This window comes from Gambusia affinis, linkage group LG15 (genome assembly GCF_019740435.1).
Source record: "Gambusia affinis linkage group LG15, SWU_Gaff_1.0, whole genome shotgun sequence".
NCBI lineage: Eukaryota > Metazoa > Chordata > Actinopteri > Cyprinodontiformes > Poeciliidae > Gambusia > Gambusia affinis.
The window spans coordinates 25,861,040-25,880,379 of record NC_057882.1 but is presented as its reverse complement, the minus strand read 5'-3'; the positions used below and the strand labels follow the sequence as shown (position 1 = coordinate 25,880,379).

Below are 19,340 nucleotides of genomic sequence, written 5' to 3'. Positions count from 1 at the left end.
ACCATAAGAGACTCTGCTGTCATTTATGCTTTTTAAGAGGTCAGACCCATTTCCCATATATTTTGTAGCAGAAAGCTTCAGCTGTCTGGTTAATGTGGCCTTGCTGTTGTTCTCCTCTGCAGAACCAACCTGATATTAGTGGTCTGCGTGTTCGCCGCAGCCGGAGAGGCCTGCCTCTGTCCGATCATGGTTCTGCCCAAAGCCTCTCATCAAAGGAAACAGGACATTCACAGGAGCCTCAATGAGTCCCTTGCTGGTCCTGTTCAGCTCCTCTGTTTGGGTTTCACTGATTCCCACTTTACCAGTTTTGTGTTCCTAACTGGTATCAAACCTTTGGGGTCTGTCTCTGTGTTAATAAAGCAAGAACATTCCTTTTGCTTTCTTTTCAGTTGCATGGTTATAAGAAGTAAATCCCAACACAAGTATAGCAATATCAGGCGTGAATCGTTCTATAACACCAGGAATTGTTATATAATACAAGGATTTGAAGAAATGAATAATAGTAACAGTAATAATATTATTATTAGGTGTGGGACTTTGGTGTTTTGTGTGTGCCAGATTTACCGGTGTACCAGAAACGAGCAAAAAACAAAGGTTCCAGAAAAAACATCTGTGTGAAAAAAATTTATTAACTGCATTTTAATTCTTTTAATAGATTAGAAGAGTTGAAAATATATAAAATTACTATATTAAAATTAACACATTAAACAACAGCGATGGACGAGAAGGACCTCGCAAAATTAATAGTAAATAATAAAGACTTTGTGGTATTCTCGTTTGGTGAATTATATTAGTTGTGTTACCACCCCCACGCCACTAGAGGCATTATCAGGCCCGAAAACATGCGACTAAGGAGCAGATTTAGAAGTACACAGAAAACTACGAAATTTGTTAAAAACTGTGAGCTGCGCTAAAGTAGATAAAAGAGAGAAATTAAAAAACATGCTGAGAGTGAAACTCCTTCCTAAAGATGAAAATATATCACAGATTGCTAAAGAAAATAAAAACGGGAGACCGCGGATAATATAGGAAATAGCGCCCCCTTCACTTCCGCAGTGCAATGGTCCCACTTCCAAATAAGGTCTGTGACTGACAGCGGTCCGTCCCGCCCTTCCTGTTTGCTGCAGCGAGGTGGATTTGGAACCGACGATAAAACGGCTCCTCTCGGCCTGCTGTGAGTTAATTTCTGCTTCTAAACCGATCTGATGGGACGCCGGAAAAAACTGTTGTTGTGTTGAAAGTGTGCTAAAAGGAGTTAGCCTATCAGCGAAGCTCTTCTCGTCTAAAATAGCATCTGAGTGCTAAACATACAGCAGCAGCGCAGACGCTGATGTTAGCATGAACCAGGTGTTCCTGAAATAAAATATGAGTTTTTTGGGGGCGCCGCCAGTAAAAACCAATACAAAGTTCTCTACCCACCTTTGTGTAATACTAAGATAAATAAAAGTTTTAATGTACCTGTTCTACTCATAAGTTAGGAACTAGACGAGAGCTATTTATAAGTGTTTTGTTTATTGTTGTCATAGCAACTGCCTGCCAAGATGGCGGTCAGGAAGTTCACGAAAGTGTGACATAACATGTGAACTACGCATTAGTGTTTATTATATAATTTATTTTTTGTATCGAATTATAATTAATTTATAAATTATTACAACACTTAAGATACTTAATGGATTATGCCGGTAGGAGTTGGATGGATGCTTAATGATTATAGTCAGCTGATATAAAATGTGTTTTAGTGCTTGAAGCTTCAACTTCTGCAGTGTTTTTTTCATTTTGTTTTTTTTCTTTTAGTGTATTTTAAGCGCCTTAGATAAGCAAAGCTAGCAGCAAATCCACATTTCCTTTCTGATGTTCTGACTTCACTCCTGTTGTCTTTTCCAGCCTTTCATGAAACCAGAAAGTTTAAAGCTGCAACTGAGGCAAATCTCAACATTTATCTCAGGCGGGTCCATCTTTACTCGTTTGCTAAGAGGCTGGAAAATGTGGAAACGTCTCTTTAACTGGGTTTTCTTACTGGAGTTCGCCGTGCAGATGGTCCAGTATGGGAGCAGGCCAGAGACTGTGGGTGGTCACGCTGTGGGCAAACTGAAGGACAGTCAGCAAAGATTTCACATGAACTCAGATCCACAGCTGGAAAGTAACTAGCTACATGTAAGAGACTTTTTGGGAAAACAAATTACTTTTAGGAGTATTTTCACTATGATGGATGTTTTACTTTTACTTGAGTAATGAAGAACAAACTTGTTTTAAGCAAAACTTCATCTGACATACAGCTTATGTTAAAGTTTCATAAGTTTTATATTGAAAAAGCTGATTTGGAAAAAAGCTTGTTTTGTTATTTTATAATGAGTTTTATATGAATTATTTTGATCTTTAAGATACCAAAATTTCCACATAGCTTTACATTTTTCTGTGTTTTACTGAGCACTTGAATTGCTGCTTTTTACTTTTACCTGAGTAATTTTATTATGCAGTGTTTCTACTTTTACTTGAGTCAAATTTCTGGATTTTCTTCCAACATGTTTTAACCAGAAACCCTCCAGACACGAACCTGGAGTTTCTGTTAAAGTTCCTGAAGGTTTTTTATTGAAAGAACCAGATTTAAAACCTGAGTTAATTTTGTTACTTATATGATTTATTGTCATTTTGGTCCTAAAACACTAAAATTTCCACTTACCTTTATATTTTGGTTTGTTTGATGATGTAGTTTTTAAATGTTAAATGGTTGATAATTTCATGAACGGCTACTTTTTGCTGGAGTAAAAATATGTTGCAGTAGTTCCATTCTAGCTTGAGGATTATTTTAATTACTCTGTTCATATTCGTGCAGTGATAAACCTACATTACGTTTTAATTGAATAACTTATCCAGGCGTTTGTTGTATTTGAGCTTGTAAAGCAGTAACTGTGTAAACGTGTGCCAGCAGCCAGTTAAAGTAGCTGCATGTGTTCTGTGGGAGGGACCTACATGAAAGCACACACACTCTGTAAAACTCAGCTGCCACACACACTAAAAACCTCAGTGACAGTTGTGCCATTCACCTACAACAAGGATCAAAACTAAAGCACAATCCAAATTACAGCCTCCACAGGTCCTGCATTGTGTTTGCTCTTCTTCAGTTTGTATTTCATAGTGAAAGAAAAGAAAAGAAAAGAAAAGATGTCACCAACCCAGAGAGATCAGAGCCGTCGCAAACTGAGCCTCCATTCAGGCTGATGGCAGGCCTATTAAATGCACGCATCCACCGCGGTTTCTTTCTAGTGGTGAGTAGGCGGCTCGCAGTCCTGCAGTTGACGGTTAGCAGCCGATTCTGGGATCGGTTTTTCCGCAGCAGCGGGACTGATGTGGCCGGGAGGAGGATGTGGATTCCTGTGATGGATCATTGTTTAGGTTTGGGGAGTGTGTGTGTGTGTGTGTGTGTTTGTGTGTGTGTGTGTGTGTGTGTGTGTGTGTGTGTGTGTGTTTCCACTCAGCCCCATGCAGTCGGAGAAACAGGGATTCAAGATCAGACCCACAGATTTACAAACATCTGCAATGAAACAATTTGGTTTGCAATTTGAAGTTTTATTTTAACGATGGAAATGAGAGTTGGTGGACAAAAATGTGAAATTATTTCCAAATCAACTTATTATCCTGTCAAATAAATGTATAATCCTTGAACTATTTCACATTTTCTTGCATTTCAACCACAAGATTGAATTGTAATTAATTGGGATTGTTTGAATGCTCAGGATTCTGGACTGGAAGGAAAATAATGAACGGTTTAATGCATTTTTAGTAGAAATAATAAAAAATGTTACATGAAATTCAAGGTACAAAGTTTTTGGGGTAAATGTCACATTTTATTCTGTTTTTTTTACATTACAACAGGGATGTCCAAAGTGTGGTGTGCGGGCCACTTTTGTCCCTTTGACTGAGTTTGTGTGGCCCCTAACTGCACGTCCACTTTTTGTTAAATCACATAAAATGAGCTGCAGCTGATAACCAGGACATAATGCTACTAGTACTAGTAGTAACTAGTTACATTTACTCAACGTACCTGAGTAATGAGGAACAGATTTGTTTTAAGCAAAACGTCACCAGACACACACCAGCAGTTTGTTAAAATTTCATAAGTTTTATATTGAAACAAAAAAGATTTAGAAAAAAAGGTTTTTGTCTGATTTTGTGATTTTATTATGATATTTATATGAATTATTTTCTAAACTTTTTACTCTTACTTGAGTCATTTCTTGGACAAATATTTTTTACTCTTACAACTTTTGGTTATTTGGTTACTCAAACCCCTGTGAATGCAGCCAAACTGACAAAACAAACAAAACAATAGTATAAAGGTATTAAATCTTTTTTGAAGTGAAACCCTGAGGAGTATTTTCCTCATTTGAACTGCAGTTTTCTCCAGAGATGGGCGTTTTGTTGGGCAGAAGGTGGTTTTAGTTTCCGTGCCTCCCTGCTGCTGGTCAGGCGGCGGCTCTCCGCTGGCACAGGGAGCTAGACTGACCTCTTGAGGAACATGAAGGGAACTAATAACACCACGCAGCTGCTTCAGTTTGCTTCAGATTAAAGCCTAAACCAGAGGAATCACATGAGAATCAAACTCTGAGCTGATTTTGTCATTTCATACAAGATAAAAATAAAGATTGTTTTGTGTTTTTGTGTCAGAAATCAGAATTCACACTCACCCAGAATGAGAGAGCTCATCATTCAGCCCTTCCAGACTTCACATCTGGGTTTGATTACTAAATCTTTTCAATACTTTTCAGTTTTTTATTTATTTTTTTCTGCAAATGAATGGAGATGTGGCGTATGAAACAGTAAACCCCTGGATTTATGGGCCATTTCACTACGGCTGGAAGGCTAATGTAGGACATACTTACAGATAATTTCTTCTTGCTGTGACTTGTGTCGCATGAGATGTTATTGACGCCAGAAGAGTTACGACTCTGGGCCGCTCGGGAGGCCGATTAACCGGGGTTGAGAAAACCTGGCTTATGCACTGAACTGACTTTTAAACAGTCTGTTTTTGACTGGGTGAGTTTTATGATCCAAACTAAAGACTCCTATAAAACCCACTTAAAACAGGCTGCAAGGCCGTAGAATCTGCATCAGCATCGGCTTGAAACGACAGCAGGGTCCGAGTTCCTTTAAACATTTGGAGAGTTGGATTGAGGTTAAATACTCATGATGGGGACAATCTTTGGAAAAAGGTCTTAAAAATTGCAACAAATCTGGAAGAATCATCGCCCAGGAGGAAGAGCGTCCAAAAATACTCAACTTAGAGGAAAATTACTTCAACAATTTTTACTCAAGTAAGAGTAAAAACGTATCGTCAGACCAACCAAAATCTAAAGTTATGCAGAAATGTTGGTATTTTAAAGATCAAAATGAAAATATTCACAAAAATATCTTTAAAATATTTTAATAATAATTTAAAAATACATTTTCCTACATCAGTTTTTGTCAATATAGAACTTATAAAACTTGAACATAACCTGCTGGTGTTTCTGGTGAAGTTTTACTTAAAACAAGTTTGTTCTTCAATACTCAAATAAAAGTAGAAAGTACAGCAAAGTAAAAATACTTGTAAAAGTACTTCTGTATTTCCCCAAAAAGTTACTCAAGTAACTGTAACTAGCAGAGGAAGCAGAGTTCCCAACAATGATACTCAAGTTACAGTATCAATACTTCTACATATCTGTACTCAAGAAAAGTCAAAAGTATTTGGTAAAACATCTACTCAAGTACTGACTAACTGATCAAATTATCAATCATTTAATATTTAAAAAAATCAGACAGAACAAAATATAAAGTTAAGTGGAAATTTTTGTATTTGAAAAATCAAAATGACAATAATTCATAAATAAAATAATTTTGTTTTCAAATCTGTTTCTTTCAATAAAAAACTTAAGTAAATGTATTTATACTTCATAATAAAATTACTCAAGTAAAAGTAAAATGTCCATCATGGTAAAAATACTCCAAAAGTAAATGTTTAGTGAATGTAATTAACCGTAACTCTGTGAATGAAGGAGCTCCCTTGTAGCAGATGTGTTTTATTTTTGCTGCTCATCTGCAGTTTATCTGTTTTACTGCCTGCTGATGAGTATTTGAAAGCTGTCACAGGACGATTTACATGTCAAGTCGAAGCAAAATAAAATAAATCCCAGTGATACGGAATCGGCGAGCCGCTCTGCCAGCCCGGCTCTTGTAATCCTTTTGCTGCGACTTGCTTCTTCTGTGTGACACCCGGGGAAAAGAGGGGGGTTAATTACATTAATTCAAAACAAATAAATGTTTGGCAGCCCCTTAAAGGCTGTGGGATTTTTTTTGGGAGACTGAGCCGACTTTTGGGTCTCCAAACCTCCGGCTTTGATGGTTTCACTCAGGGAACACAGATTGGATATCCAACTGCTGAGCTCAACTCTGCTTTTCCTCCTCCATGCTCGCTCTGTTTGCTTCCTCTTTCTGTTTTCTCTTTCACTTTTTGTTTCATTCTCACACATTTCTACATTTTACAAGTTTGATTTAATTAACCAATTGCAATATTGTCATTAGAGGTGTTTTAAGTCCTAATTACTCAAAATATCTGTTGATGTTTTCTCCATTTTCTCAAAGGAAATAAGTTTAATTTTAGCACCATTGACATGCAAGGTAATTCAAAGTTCTTTACAAGACCAAAGAAACAGAAAAATTTTAAAGTATTTTAAAAATGAACTGATTAATTAAAATGCGTCCCCCGCCCTCCATGTTTAGTTCAGACAAACTAAGCTGTACGGATCACATGTGTCAAACTCGAGGCCCGGGGGCCAAATCTGGCACACCGTAGCTTTTTAGGTGGCCCTCTAGCCTCCAAAATACATCAATAAGTCACAACAGTTTTTCACAAATCCACAAAATTCACACAAAATCAATAGATCCCACTTTTTTAAAAAAAAATTTACTGCTAATTTTTCTCAAAATTGGTCATAAACATTGGGTGGCTTGATGCAAAGTTATAGTCCGTGATTGAAACGGTGATTAAAAGTCACATTTAATGTCATACATTATTGGAAATATTATGAAAATTCCTTGCAAATATTTCTAACTGGCTTTGTTTACAAAAAGCCACAAAAACAATCACTGCTATTTATTAATATTCTAACTGTTTAATGGGTTTCATGAAAACATTCTGGCACAACCGGCCCTTTAAGAACCGTTACCTCCCTGTCTGTTACCAAGCAACCCCAGCCCGTTACCTAGCAACCCCAGCAGAGCTGAAGCCCCTTTGGGGAAAGAGGTTCTCTTAATCTCTGTTCTTTGAGCAACCTGTTCCCCTCCTGACCTGTGGGGGCGCTGCACCGGTTGGAGGATTTATCTTTAGTCTTTGGCTAAAGACCAGCACCCATTTCTCCTGCTAGCGCGAAGCTAGGACATTAGTTCTGGTTGTATTTACCCATAATGCCCTGAGTAAAGTTTGGAGTGATTTCCAGTCCACTTGGTGTTCACATATGCGTTCAAACTGGACCAGAGTTCACTTCAACCAAACCCAGACTGAGGTTTGTAGGCGGATCTTTTTTTTCTTTCTCCAAAGAGTTTTTGCGGTGCTAGTGTATTTTTGTGACAGTAGGAAGACAGGAAAGAGTGTGAGGAGAGGGGAAGACATGCAGCAAAGGTTGCCGGGACCGGGAGTTGAACCCGCGACGTCCGCGTCGAGGACTAAGGCCTCCAAACGTGGGGCGTGCTAACCCCCTGCACCACCACAGCACGGATCAAAGTTTGATTAGCATTCACACCTCAAACGAACCGGACTTTCTAGACAAACAAAATAGAGTACATTACATTAACTATTTTTTAAAATTTAAAAATACTTTATTAAACCCAAAGGGAAATTAAATGTTGTTGTAGCCCATCAAGATTCCTCAAAGAGACATTAAAGATGGCGATGGCTGTTAGCAGGAAAAATCTCCTGAAGAGGTCTGTACCACACTGAACCTAACGAAGCCTCTGACTGAAGATACCCAAGATAGTCTCGTGAATAGGATGGTCAGGATTATCCATAATTTTCTTGATTTACATAGTTGTTGAAACTGTTGTGACAATTTGGTGTAAGACAGATAATCTGTGAAAAAATAGAGTTCCTCTGTTTTCTCCCAGTGCTAATTGGAAACAACCAATCAGGCCCAGGAGGCGGGCTCCAGCGCTGTCAATCACAATCAAATGTGGCACCGCTTCTCCTCCCTTCCAGCACCAGCTAGCATAGCCTAAATGGTTTTCTGTAATGGTAAATTGTTTCTCTGCAATTATCATGTTTAGCATTGAGGACATGAGGTTGATTGACAGCGCTAAGACCCGCCTCCTGGTTCTGATTGGTTATTTTTGCTGCATTTCTTTGGGCTGCAGTATTATCTCAGGGAGGAGCGGAGGTGATCGATCTTTTCGCAGATGATCTGCCTCATAACAAACTGTCATTGTGATAGTTTTAACAAATACGTAAAAAAACAACAGATTTTAATAAAATTGACATGTTGCAGTTTTAAAGTGAGCTAAACAGAGCTGGTGTGAATGCAACTGAACTGCTCTGGTTTTGTCAAAGATTCGTATTTATGTCTCTTCCTCTTGTTTAGCGTGTGAGAAACTTTTAGGAGAGTAAAAGTGTGTGATTGTTTATTGTTTGGGTAACTTTCCTTGTCAGGCCTCGGTCGGATGGCGTTTCAGCGCAGCGTCTCTGTGCGTTCACACAGTCCCCATAAACAAACGCACCGTGTTGCCCCATGCTTGTTCACACCCTGTAATGAAAACGGATGAGGGCCAAACCAAAACCTATAGTTGGGAAACAGATTTCCTCCAACATACAATAAGTGTGTGAGAATTAGATGAGAGTGGGACTCTTCTCACAGTATATCACCCACTGCTTGTGGCCCAGGCTTGGGAACAAACATTATTCTCCCAGGCCCTGTTGTTTCACTGCGTGCTTGTCGAACATGTTCGGTTCCATGACGATGATTTATGGCGATGGCACACTGGAAGCGCTGCACAACCTAATTTGTTCTGGTTTTCCTGACTGGGAATATTACAGGGCTTTATTGGGATGGCGACAAATGCGTCACCGCACATCGGCTCTGTCTCCTGGTTGTTATGAACACAAAGGAAACAATCACAGACCGCTCCTAATGCACAACTTCTGCTGGGCCCAGGATGATGTGGCACTAATGGGAACATTGTGGCGATGTGGCTGTTGAAATTTTTAGATTTTGTGTGAACAAAACTGTTCGTTTTTTGGGGGTTTTGAGTTTTGCTACCAAGTTTTAAGATTGACAAAATTCAGTTATCTGAAGAGTAACTAAGGTTATTTCTCTGTTTCACTTAACTGTGCTGAAATGTGCCTGACTCAACACCAACTTGTGAATTACATTTATTTTTCAACATGAGAAGCATATAAAAGAAGAAACTCTGTAAATTTGACATATTTTCTCTTTTATTTTTGCTTTTTATCTCATTAAACTCAGTAAAACATTGGTTTATTTCAGTAACACTTATCTTTCATTCAGAGTGATGCATTTCAAGCACTGATTTCTTAATTTTCTAGATGATTAAGGAGTTTGATGTAAGTTCAGTTAAACATTATGTAGGAAATTATTGTCTATGCAGAAATGCAAAGAACTTTTCAGTGATTGGAAAGACTGTTAACCGACAGGCAGAAGGACAAAGAGCCAAATAATGTCACGCCTACACAGGCTGGATGTTCTCAGCAATGTCAGTGGAAAATTCAGTGGAAGGAAAAAGTGTGGCAAAGTCCACAGTCAACTCAGCCATCTAAAACAAACTTTTGGAGCCCTTTATTCTTATGTTTGAAAGTATTAATAGTAATAATTGAGATTTTACACATAAATCTATTTGCACATGGATGTCCCCATAATTCTGGATTTTGTTCTGATTGGAAACTGTAATCTGGGTTTACAGTGATTGCTTCTTCATCGCTGAGCGGCCGGTCAGCACAAATAATGACACATCAAACCTGCTTCAGTCGACAAAGTTTTTTTCTTTTTATTCTGTGGCTGATTGAAACATTTCACTCCAAAACATGTTTGACTCCGAGACACAGAATCCGTCTGCACTTCATAGTCAAGTTTATTTGTAGGACACATTTGAGCAACAAGGCAGTTCAAAGTGCTTTACATCATTAAATTGTGTTCAACTGTTTGAGCAGATGAGCTAAATTAAATCAACTGAAATCAAAATACTTTATTTATCCTTCATTTATTTAAATGTTGTTGTAGCTACTGTAATTCAAATATCTTCAAAGGATTTCCAGTAGCAGTCTGTCTTGCATCAAATTTGAAGATGCCTCTGACTGAAAACAGTCGCTGTATGACATGCTAACAGATGAATAACAGCTGGAAGTTGTAGCAAAGAATTAACAACAATTTGGGATGTGCTGTGGTGGCGCAGGCGTTGGGCACGGCCCACGTGGGGAGGCCTTGGTCCTCGACGCGGCCGTCGTGGGTTCGATTCCCGGCCTGGCGACCTTTGCCGCATGTCTTCCCCCTTCTCTCGTTGCCCAATTTCCTGTCAATTGGCTATCAGGTGAAGGCCACTAGAGCCAATAAAACCTTTTTAAAAAAAAGAATTAACAACAATTTACTCCATATTTTGCTTCAATAATTTGATTTTTCCATGATGTCACATAAAGAAGAAGACTACTTATTGCCTTAACTTAGATCTGAAACTGCCATGATGCTGTGTGGTGACGGTTGACCCAAACGCAGAGGCAGCAGCAGGAAGTGGAGTTAAAAGTTTAATAATAAAACCATGGGAGCACAGGGAGCCAGAGGAGAACCAAAAACACCCGAAACACAAGGGAACAGGATCTGATACGACAGGAGGAACCAGAGAGGAGGGATGAGGAAAAGGTTGTCAAATACTGGGAGAGTGAATGCTGCAACAATACACTGCAAAAAATAATCATCAGTAAAATACTGGGAGCTGTGGTTGCCAGAATCTTTACATTATTTATAAGGTAAAATTCAACTAGCTGTATTTTACCGTAAGTTAGATGTATGAGGAGAGAAAGAGAAAGAAAATGACCCAGGAAAAATAATCTAACATTAAATAAAAATGAACATAATAAACTGGAATCACTCAGAAACAACTGAACTAAACACAGAATAACAACCAAACCTCAAAAACAACTAAAGACTCAGCAAAAACCTCATTTAGACTTACTGGACTTTTAGTCCTAACCGACCTAAACTGGAGAAGTTTGTCTTAGTTAAAGTCCAACAGTGAGAAAAGCAGGTTGATTCTTTTTATACAGTGTATGTGACTGTAGTGGCGTGTGGTTATCTGTATGCTGAGGCGTTTGAGATGCACTTGGCATTTAGAGCCAACCGTCAGCATCTCCACAAACACAGAAATACACCCAGACAACAGTTCAGTCTGATTTCTTCACACCTTTGCCTTGAAAGAGCTTTTCATATCTGCACTGAGGTCTCTGTGAAGACAGCGAGGCGCGTTTCTCAAGACAGATCGAATTACACAACCAGAGAGAGATCTCTGATCAGACGCCTGCATGGAAAATGATCTGTTCTGCATTGATATGACAAACTGTAACTCTGTCTCACTGAATGGAAGCACCTTCATGTTCAAAGTCAGTCAAAGTTGCACAACATTCTAGAAGAAATGCATCTAAATACTGTAAATCAGAGGTGGCCTCAGACGTTTTTCAATTTTTCTCTTTAAATGCAAAACCAATTTTTTTATTTTTATCTGTTCAAATCTAAACTAAACTCACAATAAAATGGATTTCTGTAAATCATTGTATATTTAAAACATTAAAAGGTTCTGCCATACTTAAGACAAATCCTTTCCTACATTTTCAAGTTGATTATCTTTTATCTATTTATGCTTTATGACTCTTTCTTGATTGTTTTAAATTAATAAAAACCACAGGATGTTTGTTGTCCATTTTACTATTAAAATAAATTCAATTTAAAGCAAAAACCTGGATGAATACATTGCTAGATGTTAAAATGCCTTTATGAAAATTTCTCCTAACTTTGTTTCTAAATGTGTATCTGAACCATCTGCCTGGGAAACAAATCTAAGCTGGTCTTAAACTGAGATCCAGGGCCGCCCAAAATCTTTTCCAGGGCCGCAAATGGCCCCCAGACCGCACTTTGGACACACCTGCTGTAAAATGTTAAAAATAAAACATTAAAGTTTTAATTAAACCTTAAAAAATGGATAATAATGTCAAATTTAAGTTTTGTTTTTTTACATTTAACATAAAAGTAACAGCTAAAAGGAGCACAAGGTTTGGAAAAATATTTAACAAAAATTATATTTATGAATAAAAACCTTCAGATTATTCAAACAGTATAAGAAAAAAACACTTTTTAGATTGTTTATTCATCTTAGATACAGAACAAGTAAGCAAATAGAAAAGGCTGGAGAAGTTTTACAATCACAGCCTCGATGTGAAGGATTAGTTCAGGGGAGACTGAATAATATCAGGCAGGAATCCACAGACAGATGGAAACCAATAAAACAGAACCAGTAAAATCAGAAACCAACCAGCTGCTTCTGCTTTGCCTTTTGCAGATTATCCAGAATTTTCAAGCACATTACAGTAGTCGAGTCTGTTGGAGATAAAACATCATTCATGTGCTTTTCTGTCTCTGGCTGAACTCCTGAGAAGATAAAAGCCAATTTGTGTTGATTTTTGTCTGTTTTTCTCGTATAAATTGTGAAATCCAAGTCAGGATCAAAAGCAGAGCAAAGTTGCGAGTGGCTCCAGGCTCCATGCTGAGCGCCGGGGATTTTCACGCTGCAGCTTCTCTCTCTGCTTTCTCAGCCTTTACAAATAAAGATTTGTGCTAAACTTTTAGTAAAATGTGACAGAAAAAAAAACAATTGAAACTGTTAAACTCCTCTTTTTGACGAGTTTTCACTTTTATGCCAAAAGTGAAAAGACAACATCCAGTTTGTAAAACAAATATATAAAAATACTTTAAATAAGATAAAACCAAGTCCCTTTTACACAAGATATAAGGACTTGTTTTAAGACAATAATCATTTCTTAATATTGATGAAAAGTTCAATTATGGGAAAAATGTTTTTTTTTGGCTACAATCATTGTAATTTTGTTAGAAAAAACTTATTTTTTTCAGTCCACAATAAACTTCTACAGTATGTCATTTACAATATTTTGCTCTTGGAAGAAACATTGAAGAAAAGTCTATAAAATTGTAACATTAATTTAGAAAGGTTGAAATTTAGCAAATTAAACTTTATCTAGAAAAACTAAGTGAATAAAAAAGTTTGGTCTAGTTTCTAGTGTAAATATCTTAGTTCACTTGAAATAAGACAAAAATAGCATAAAGTAACTTTTCAGCAAGATGTAGGATCTTATTTTAAATCAACAATCCCTTAATATTGATGGAAAAACGTTCTGGTTCCATTTCACGCCGTTACCTAGCAACCTCAGCCAAGCCCAGCCTGTTACCTAGCAACCCAGTTCTGGTTGTTATTTCACTTGTAACATTTGTTACAATCTGCTAACAGAGCCAGAAGTTTTTCATTAATATTAAGGATTAATGACTTTAAACAAGCTCATATCTCTCACTGAAAAGTTGCTATTTGTACCACAAACTAAACAAAAAATACTTGGTAAGACTTTGTGTTTTTGCAGTGTAATATCTGGAATCAATATCAAAGTATCACATTTGTTCTCAAAGTTAACATTTTTTGCCACCCAAACATTAGTATTGACTGTTCTTCTTCTCTACTTTCTCTGTTCAGAACCATAAAAAACAACTCGAATGTTTGGCATCAGGATTCTTCTATCTGATCTTGTGGCTTTAAGAGACATTTGGTGTGATCAGCTCACAACCAGGTGCAGGCAAAACCTGCAAAACGCAGAAACCACAGCCCTGCCTGCCGGGTAGTAACGTGGAGCTCGTGAAATCAAATTTCCTCGGCTGCTCACCGCCTGTGTCTCGGGGCCGAGAGCCGGGCTGTTTCATACGGGGGAAAGGCACAGGCGCACAGAGATACCACTCCATCTTCTGCTCCCGCTTTGATGTCGGCGAGGCACCTCAGGGAGAGAATATGGAGAGTGTGTTGATTGCAGAATCTAGTATTCAGAACACATTGATTGTGGATGCAGCGGGAGGCTCGGCGTGGCAGTTTAAAGTTTGTGGTAAAAAGTGCTGGCAGGGCAGAGAGCTTTCCTCCTGCTGCCAAGTCTGTGGTTCCTCATTGTGGTTATCAGGGACAGATGTGAATCAAACTACAAGCTATAAGCCTTTCTTGATCAATGAAGCCAAAAGCGCAGACTTGGCTTGGACGGATTTGGTGCGTCAGATGCTGCACACTTTCATCCAAAGGCCTTAAACTGTCTTTTTGTGCGGCGCTCTCTCTTCATAAAGGATCAGCTCAACTCTGAGTGATTATTCATCTCCGTGTTGATCAGAGTTTAAATGTGAGCCTGATAAGATGTGTAAACTTTTAAACATTTGATTGCAGTTTAGAGGGAACGTTTTTATCTAGAGCAGAAATAAAACATGAATTTATTGTTTTCTGTCTTTCCGTAGAAAGTTTTCCTGACCCACTGAGTCCTGAGCTGCTGTTTCCTTCAGCTTTGTGTTTTTATTCCATAGAAAGTACTCCTGACCCAGAACCTCCTCGTTTACCTGGAAAATGTACTTTATATATTCCTGCCATTATATGCCGTTTATGTTTTTATGTGAAATATTTTTTTTTTTACAGATTTTATTTATATTCTCAGAATTTTCTCTTTTTCTGCAGATATAGAATCATTTTTACTGTGTTAGCAGTAAATAAACCCTAAATATTGGTGAAAAAGTTCTGGTTCCATTAGCAGATCATTCCGTGCCGTTACCTAGCAACCTCATCCAAGCCCAGCCCGTTACCTAGCAACCCAGATCTAGTTACCATTTCACTTACAAGACGTTTGTTCTAATCTGCCAGTGGAACCAGAAGTTTTTCATAAACATTTAGAAATTATTGAGTAAAAAGAAGCTCCTTACATTGCTGAAATTCATTTTGTATTAAGATATTTTCAGTAAAAACTAAAGTATTTTTTGTCAAGTTTCAAAATATCTTAGAAAACCTGAAATACAATGGAACTAATGTATAATTAACTTATCAATATGATATAGGAGCTTGTTTTGATTATTTTACTTAACATGACTTAAAGTGTCTTGTTATAAGTTAAAATCTGCCATTGGAACCAGAACTTTTCCATCAATACAAAAAAATATTGACTTAAGACTCAAAACTTGCTGAAAAGTGACTTGTCAGTTAATTTTTTAAGATATTTAAACTATAAAGTAAACCAAAATTACTTGGTGAGATTTTGAGTTTTTACAGTGAATTGGGCAATATTGCAGCATTACCTCAGTTTCCACAGTGCAAGGCAGCAGGTGGCTGCATGAGCGGCATGCTGGTGATTATCAGCTCATCTCTGCCTGGCAGATACCAAGAAGCTGACTGTTAACCAGCTTACGCTACATTTCCTTGGACGCCATGAATGAGAGATAAAGATCGGCAGCGTCTGCTGTACATACAAGGCGCCACGCACAAACATGAGCAGCAGCGTGGCGCTGCACAGGCCCCGGTTCGCTCAAACACACCAAACCACGCCCAGAGTGAGTCACTGCTCCTCTGCCGCTCTGACCACAGCCAGGCTTGACATTTTCTCAAGCCTCCAGTTTATTTACCAAAGTTCAGACAGGAAGGACAGCTCTCTCACTTTTCCTACTGCTGTCACCCATCGATACAGCCATCAGACAAAACGAGGAAAACAACTGCTTCCATTGCACAACAACAAACTGTTTGTTTCCGCTTTGTTTTCCACTATGAAGACAGATTTTAAACAGTACATGACTGAAATAAATTGACTTTTGATTTTAGCGCTGCTTGCATTGATAAAGCAGAGCTGGTGAAAGATGCATCAGCCAGCGATGCTAAGCTAACGCAGAGCGTTCCCCTCTGTTGGCGACGAGTCAGAGAACATGAGAACGTCGCTGTTTGTTTCCCTGCAGCCTAAAAACCCAGAAGAGCCTCTGGTGAAGAACGAACACGCACTGCAAAAACACAAAACCTTACCGAGGATCTGGGTCTGCTTTCTACAGTGGACACTAGTGCAACATTTGATTAAAATGTTGTTATTTACAGAATGACTCTTCATGACGAAGGTAATAAACATTCATAAAGTCTCCTTCATGTCAGCCTCTTCACATAAACTAACTTACTAGCAACTTTTTCAGGAAGATATAGGATCTTATTAATGCCTTAATTTTTATGAAAAGTTCTAGTTCTAGTTCAAATGTCATGTTATAAATAAAAAAGTAACTAGAACTGGGTTGCTAGGAGACAGGCCGGGCTTGGCTGGAGTTGCTAGGTAACGACGTAAAATAATAATTATTTCCACTGGCAGATTATTAAATTATAACAAGACATTTTCCCCATCACAGGTGAAATAATCTGTCAGAACTCGTATTTTTTTCATCAATATTAAGGAATTATTGACTTTTAAAAGCTCATATTTCTTGCTGAAAAGTTATTTGTAAGTTATTTTGTCTTACTTTGTCTAAGATTTTATGTTTTCTTGCATAACATCAAATCTTACTGGGTATTTTTGTTTAGTTTCTAGTGTAAATATCCTGAAGGACTTGAAGTAAGACAAAACTAACTTCTAAAAACTTTTGAGTAATTTATATGAACTTGTGTTAAATCAGTGATAACTTAATAGTGATGAAAATGTTCTAGTTCCACTGGCAGATTATTTCATTTATAACCTGGGAAAATGTTGTTAGAAGTGAAAAAATCTGCCAGTTGAACTTTAACCTGGTTGCTAGGAAACGGGCTGAGCTTGGCTGGGGTTGCTAAGCAACTTTGTCAAATAATCTGAAAGTGGAACTAGAATCTTTTTCATTAATATTAAAGAATTTGTAACTTGAAACTCCCATATCTTGCTGAAAAGTGGCCTGTCATTTAGTTTTATAGTCAATTTATTTCTGCACTCTAGAAACTAGACTATTTCAGATTAAAACTTTTGTTAGTCTTTTATAATGTTATGAGTCCTGACTTTAACTGTTAAAACTAGCTGTGCACCGATTGCAGTTTTCTTGCCGATCCCCAATTATTGATCTTTAAAAATCCTGACCTGCTGATTCTGATTTTGGCCGATACCGATATTTATTTGTCTGATGTGTCAGAAGAGGACAGCGACTGATTTCAGATAAGATCGGTTTCACATGTAAGTATCGGCCGATCGCTGATCTCGGTGCACCTCTGGTTAAAACCTGTCTTGCTTTGCGTCATTCCTGAGTGATTTCATCCTCAGTGCTGTCATTCAGTCTCTCGGTTGATGGCAGATTTTTCCTTCCTAGACCTGAAGCAGTGGAAACTGTGAGCCATAAGACTGTCCACAGAAAGCAGCTTTACTCAGGCTGAACGATGCATTGGATCCTGGAGAGACGAAGTTTAAAAAGGTTTCTGCGCTCAGATTGCTCGAACATGAGCGGAGTGATTTATGGGCCAGAACCGGGATGTGGACTTCCTCATACAGTGAAGTTTCTGACTCATGAGGGAGACGCTCTGGGATGTCTGAACGCTGCGTGAACCGCAAAATTAAAAAGTAAGAAAAATGATGACGGGCTTGCCTTATTTATCCATATGCTGCGAATGATCCCATCTGTTTACAGTTTATTTTATTTACTTTGGTGATGCTCGGCTGAGTTGATTAACATTTTCTTTCAGTGTTTGTTGTCTTCTGGAGCTGACTGGCACCGTTTGAAGTGAGCGCAGCACCGGCTTTGAAGCCCGGCTGGATCCAGATATGACTGGAGGATAATCTAGAAATGAATTTTTGGCAGCGTCTGAAGGCGACCGACAGGCGACAAACACGTTAGTAGCTGTTGATTAAATGCTGCTTTGAGATGCAGTGATGCACAAACAGAGAAGGGAGAACAGGAACTCCTAAACACACATGAAGAATCAGTTAAATATGTTTATTTAATCAGAACTGGCTGTGAAAGTTGGTGACAGTTTCTCAGTTATTCTGTTATTTATGTTTTGGGACTTTAATGTTATTTATCTCTGTTTCCTGTCATAAAAACACATTAAAATCTTTTGGAGTACATTAAGATTCCAGCTGCTAAAAAAGCTAAATAATAATCAGAAATAAATATTATACTTTTCTTATTTGTGTGCTTTTGATTAAACCAACAAGTTTTCTCTTTTTATGCATTAAAACTTTTTAATGTAATCACAAGAATGTTATCGTGAATAAGAAGATACATTAATGTTTTGTAAATAATGTTTAAAACACATTTAGCAACACATTTATTTGAATAAGTATGTTTTGTTATTTTCTGGTTGTTATATATTATTCAATTTATGTCAAAATGGCGGGTCTGTAGTTTAGTGGCAGCAAATATTCTCTAACTCAGTCTTAAAATTAAGAGAAAAAGAAAAACATTCTCATCCGATCCTCCTGGCAAGTGATGAAATGTTTCCTGGTGTTGATTTTTCAGTTAATCTTATGAAGCAACTCTGTTGCATGTTAATCTTCCTTCCATTAGGAATCATATAAAAACAAACTTCTTGCCAGTTTTGTGAGAGAAGAATATTTTACTTTCAACTCACAGAAAACCCTCAGAGTCAAAAACATTCATTAAAATAACAAATATATAAGGATCTTTTTAACTAGTTTTTATTTGCATAAAATATTGAGGATTTTTAAATTAAATAATGTGTTAAAAAAATGTTTATACTTTAACAAATAATTTTTAAAAAGTCCTTAGCAAACATATTTGATGAAAATGTATTTTATTTAGATTAAATTAGAACCTATTGTTTTAAAATCATTTTTTAGTGGAGGTTTGAATATTCGATGCATGTATATTTCGAAAACTGCAAAAAAAAAAAGTAAAAGTTAAAAAAACAGAAACAAAAACAATAGTTCAATATTAGATCTGACAGAAATGATGCATTTCTATAAAAATTCCCGGAGTCAGGTGGATAACAGCGGCATCTAGTGGTCAAATGTTTAATTACAAGCGGTTCTTCAGTAGCCGCTTCATCCCTGCAGTTTCCCAGAACATTCTGTCATTTAAATTTCTGTCAGAATGAAGCTATTTAGATTGAAAATAAAAAGTAAAATAACCGGTTTTCCAGGCTGAAGCTACATGATAAAAATGTGTAAGTTGTGGTGCTGCAGGTGGTTGTTGCTGCTGCTGCCAGCTGCCTGCAGCAGAGGAAGCCTGCAGGGGTTGGCGTTGTTCCATTAACTCAACCACACGCCTCTGTTTCTGTGAAATCATGCGCGC

The 19,340-nt window shown here is 37.6% G+C and overlaps 1 long non-coding RNA gene across 1 annotated transcript; it reads left to right on the top strand.

Moving 5' to 3' along the window:
* Nucleotides 1–657: 657 nt before the first annotated feature.
* Nucleotides 658–18,157, top strand: LOC122844690. The gene is made up of 7 exons (XR_006372919.1): nucleotides 658–1,174; nucleotides 1,885–2,154; nucleotides 3,123–3,266; nucleotides 13,783–14,464; nucleotides 14,577–14,684; nucleotides 17,400–17,647; nucleotides 17,770–18,157. It is a non-coding gene; the product is annotated as an uncharacterized LOC122844690 (long non-coding RNA).
* The last annotated feature ends 1,183 nt before the right edge of the window (nucleotides 18,158–19,340 follow it).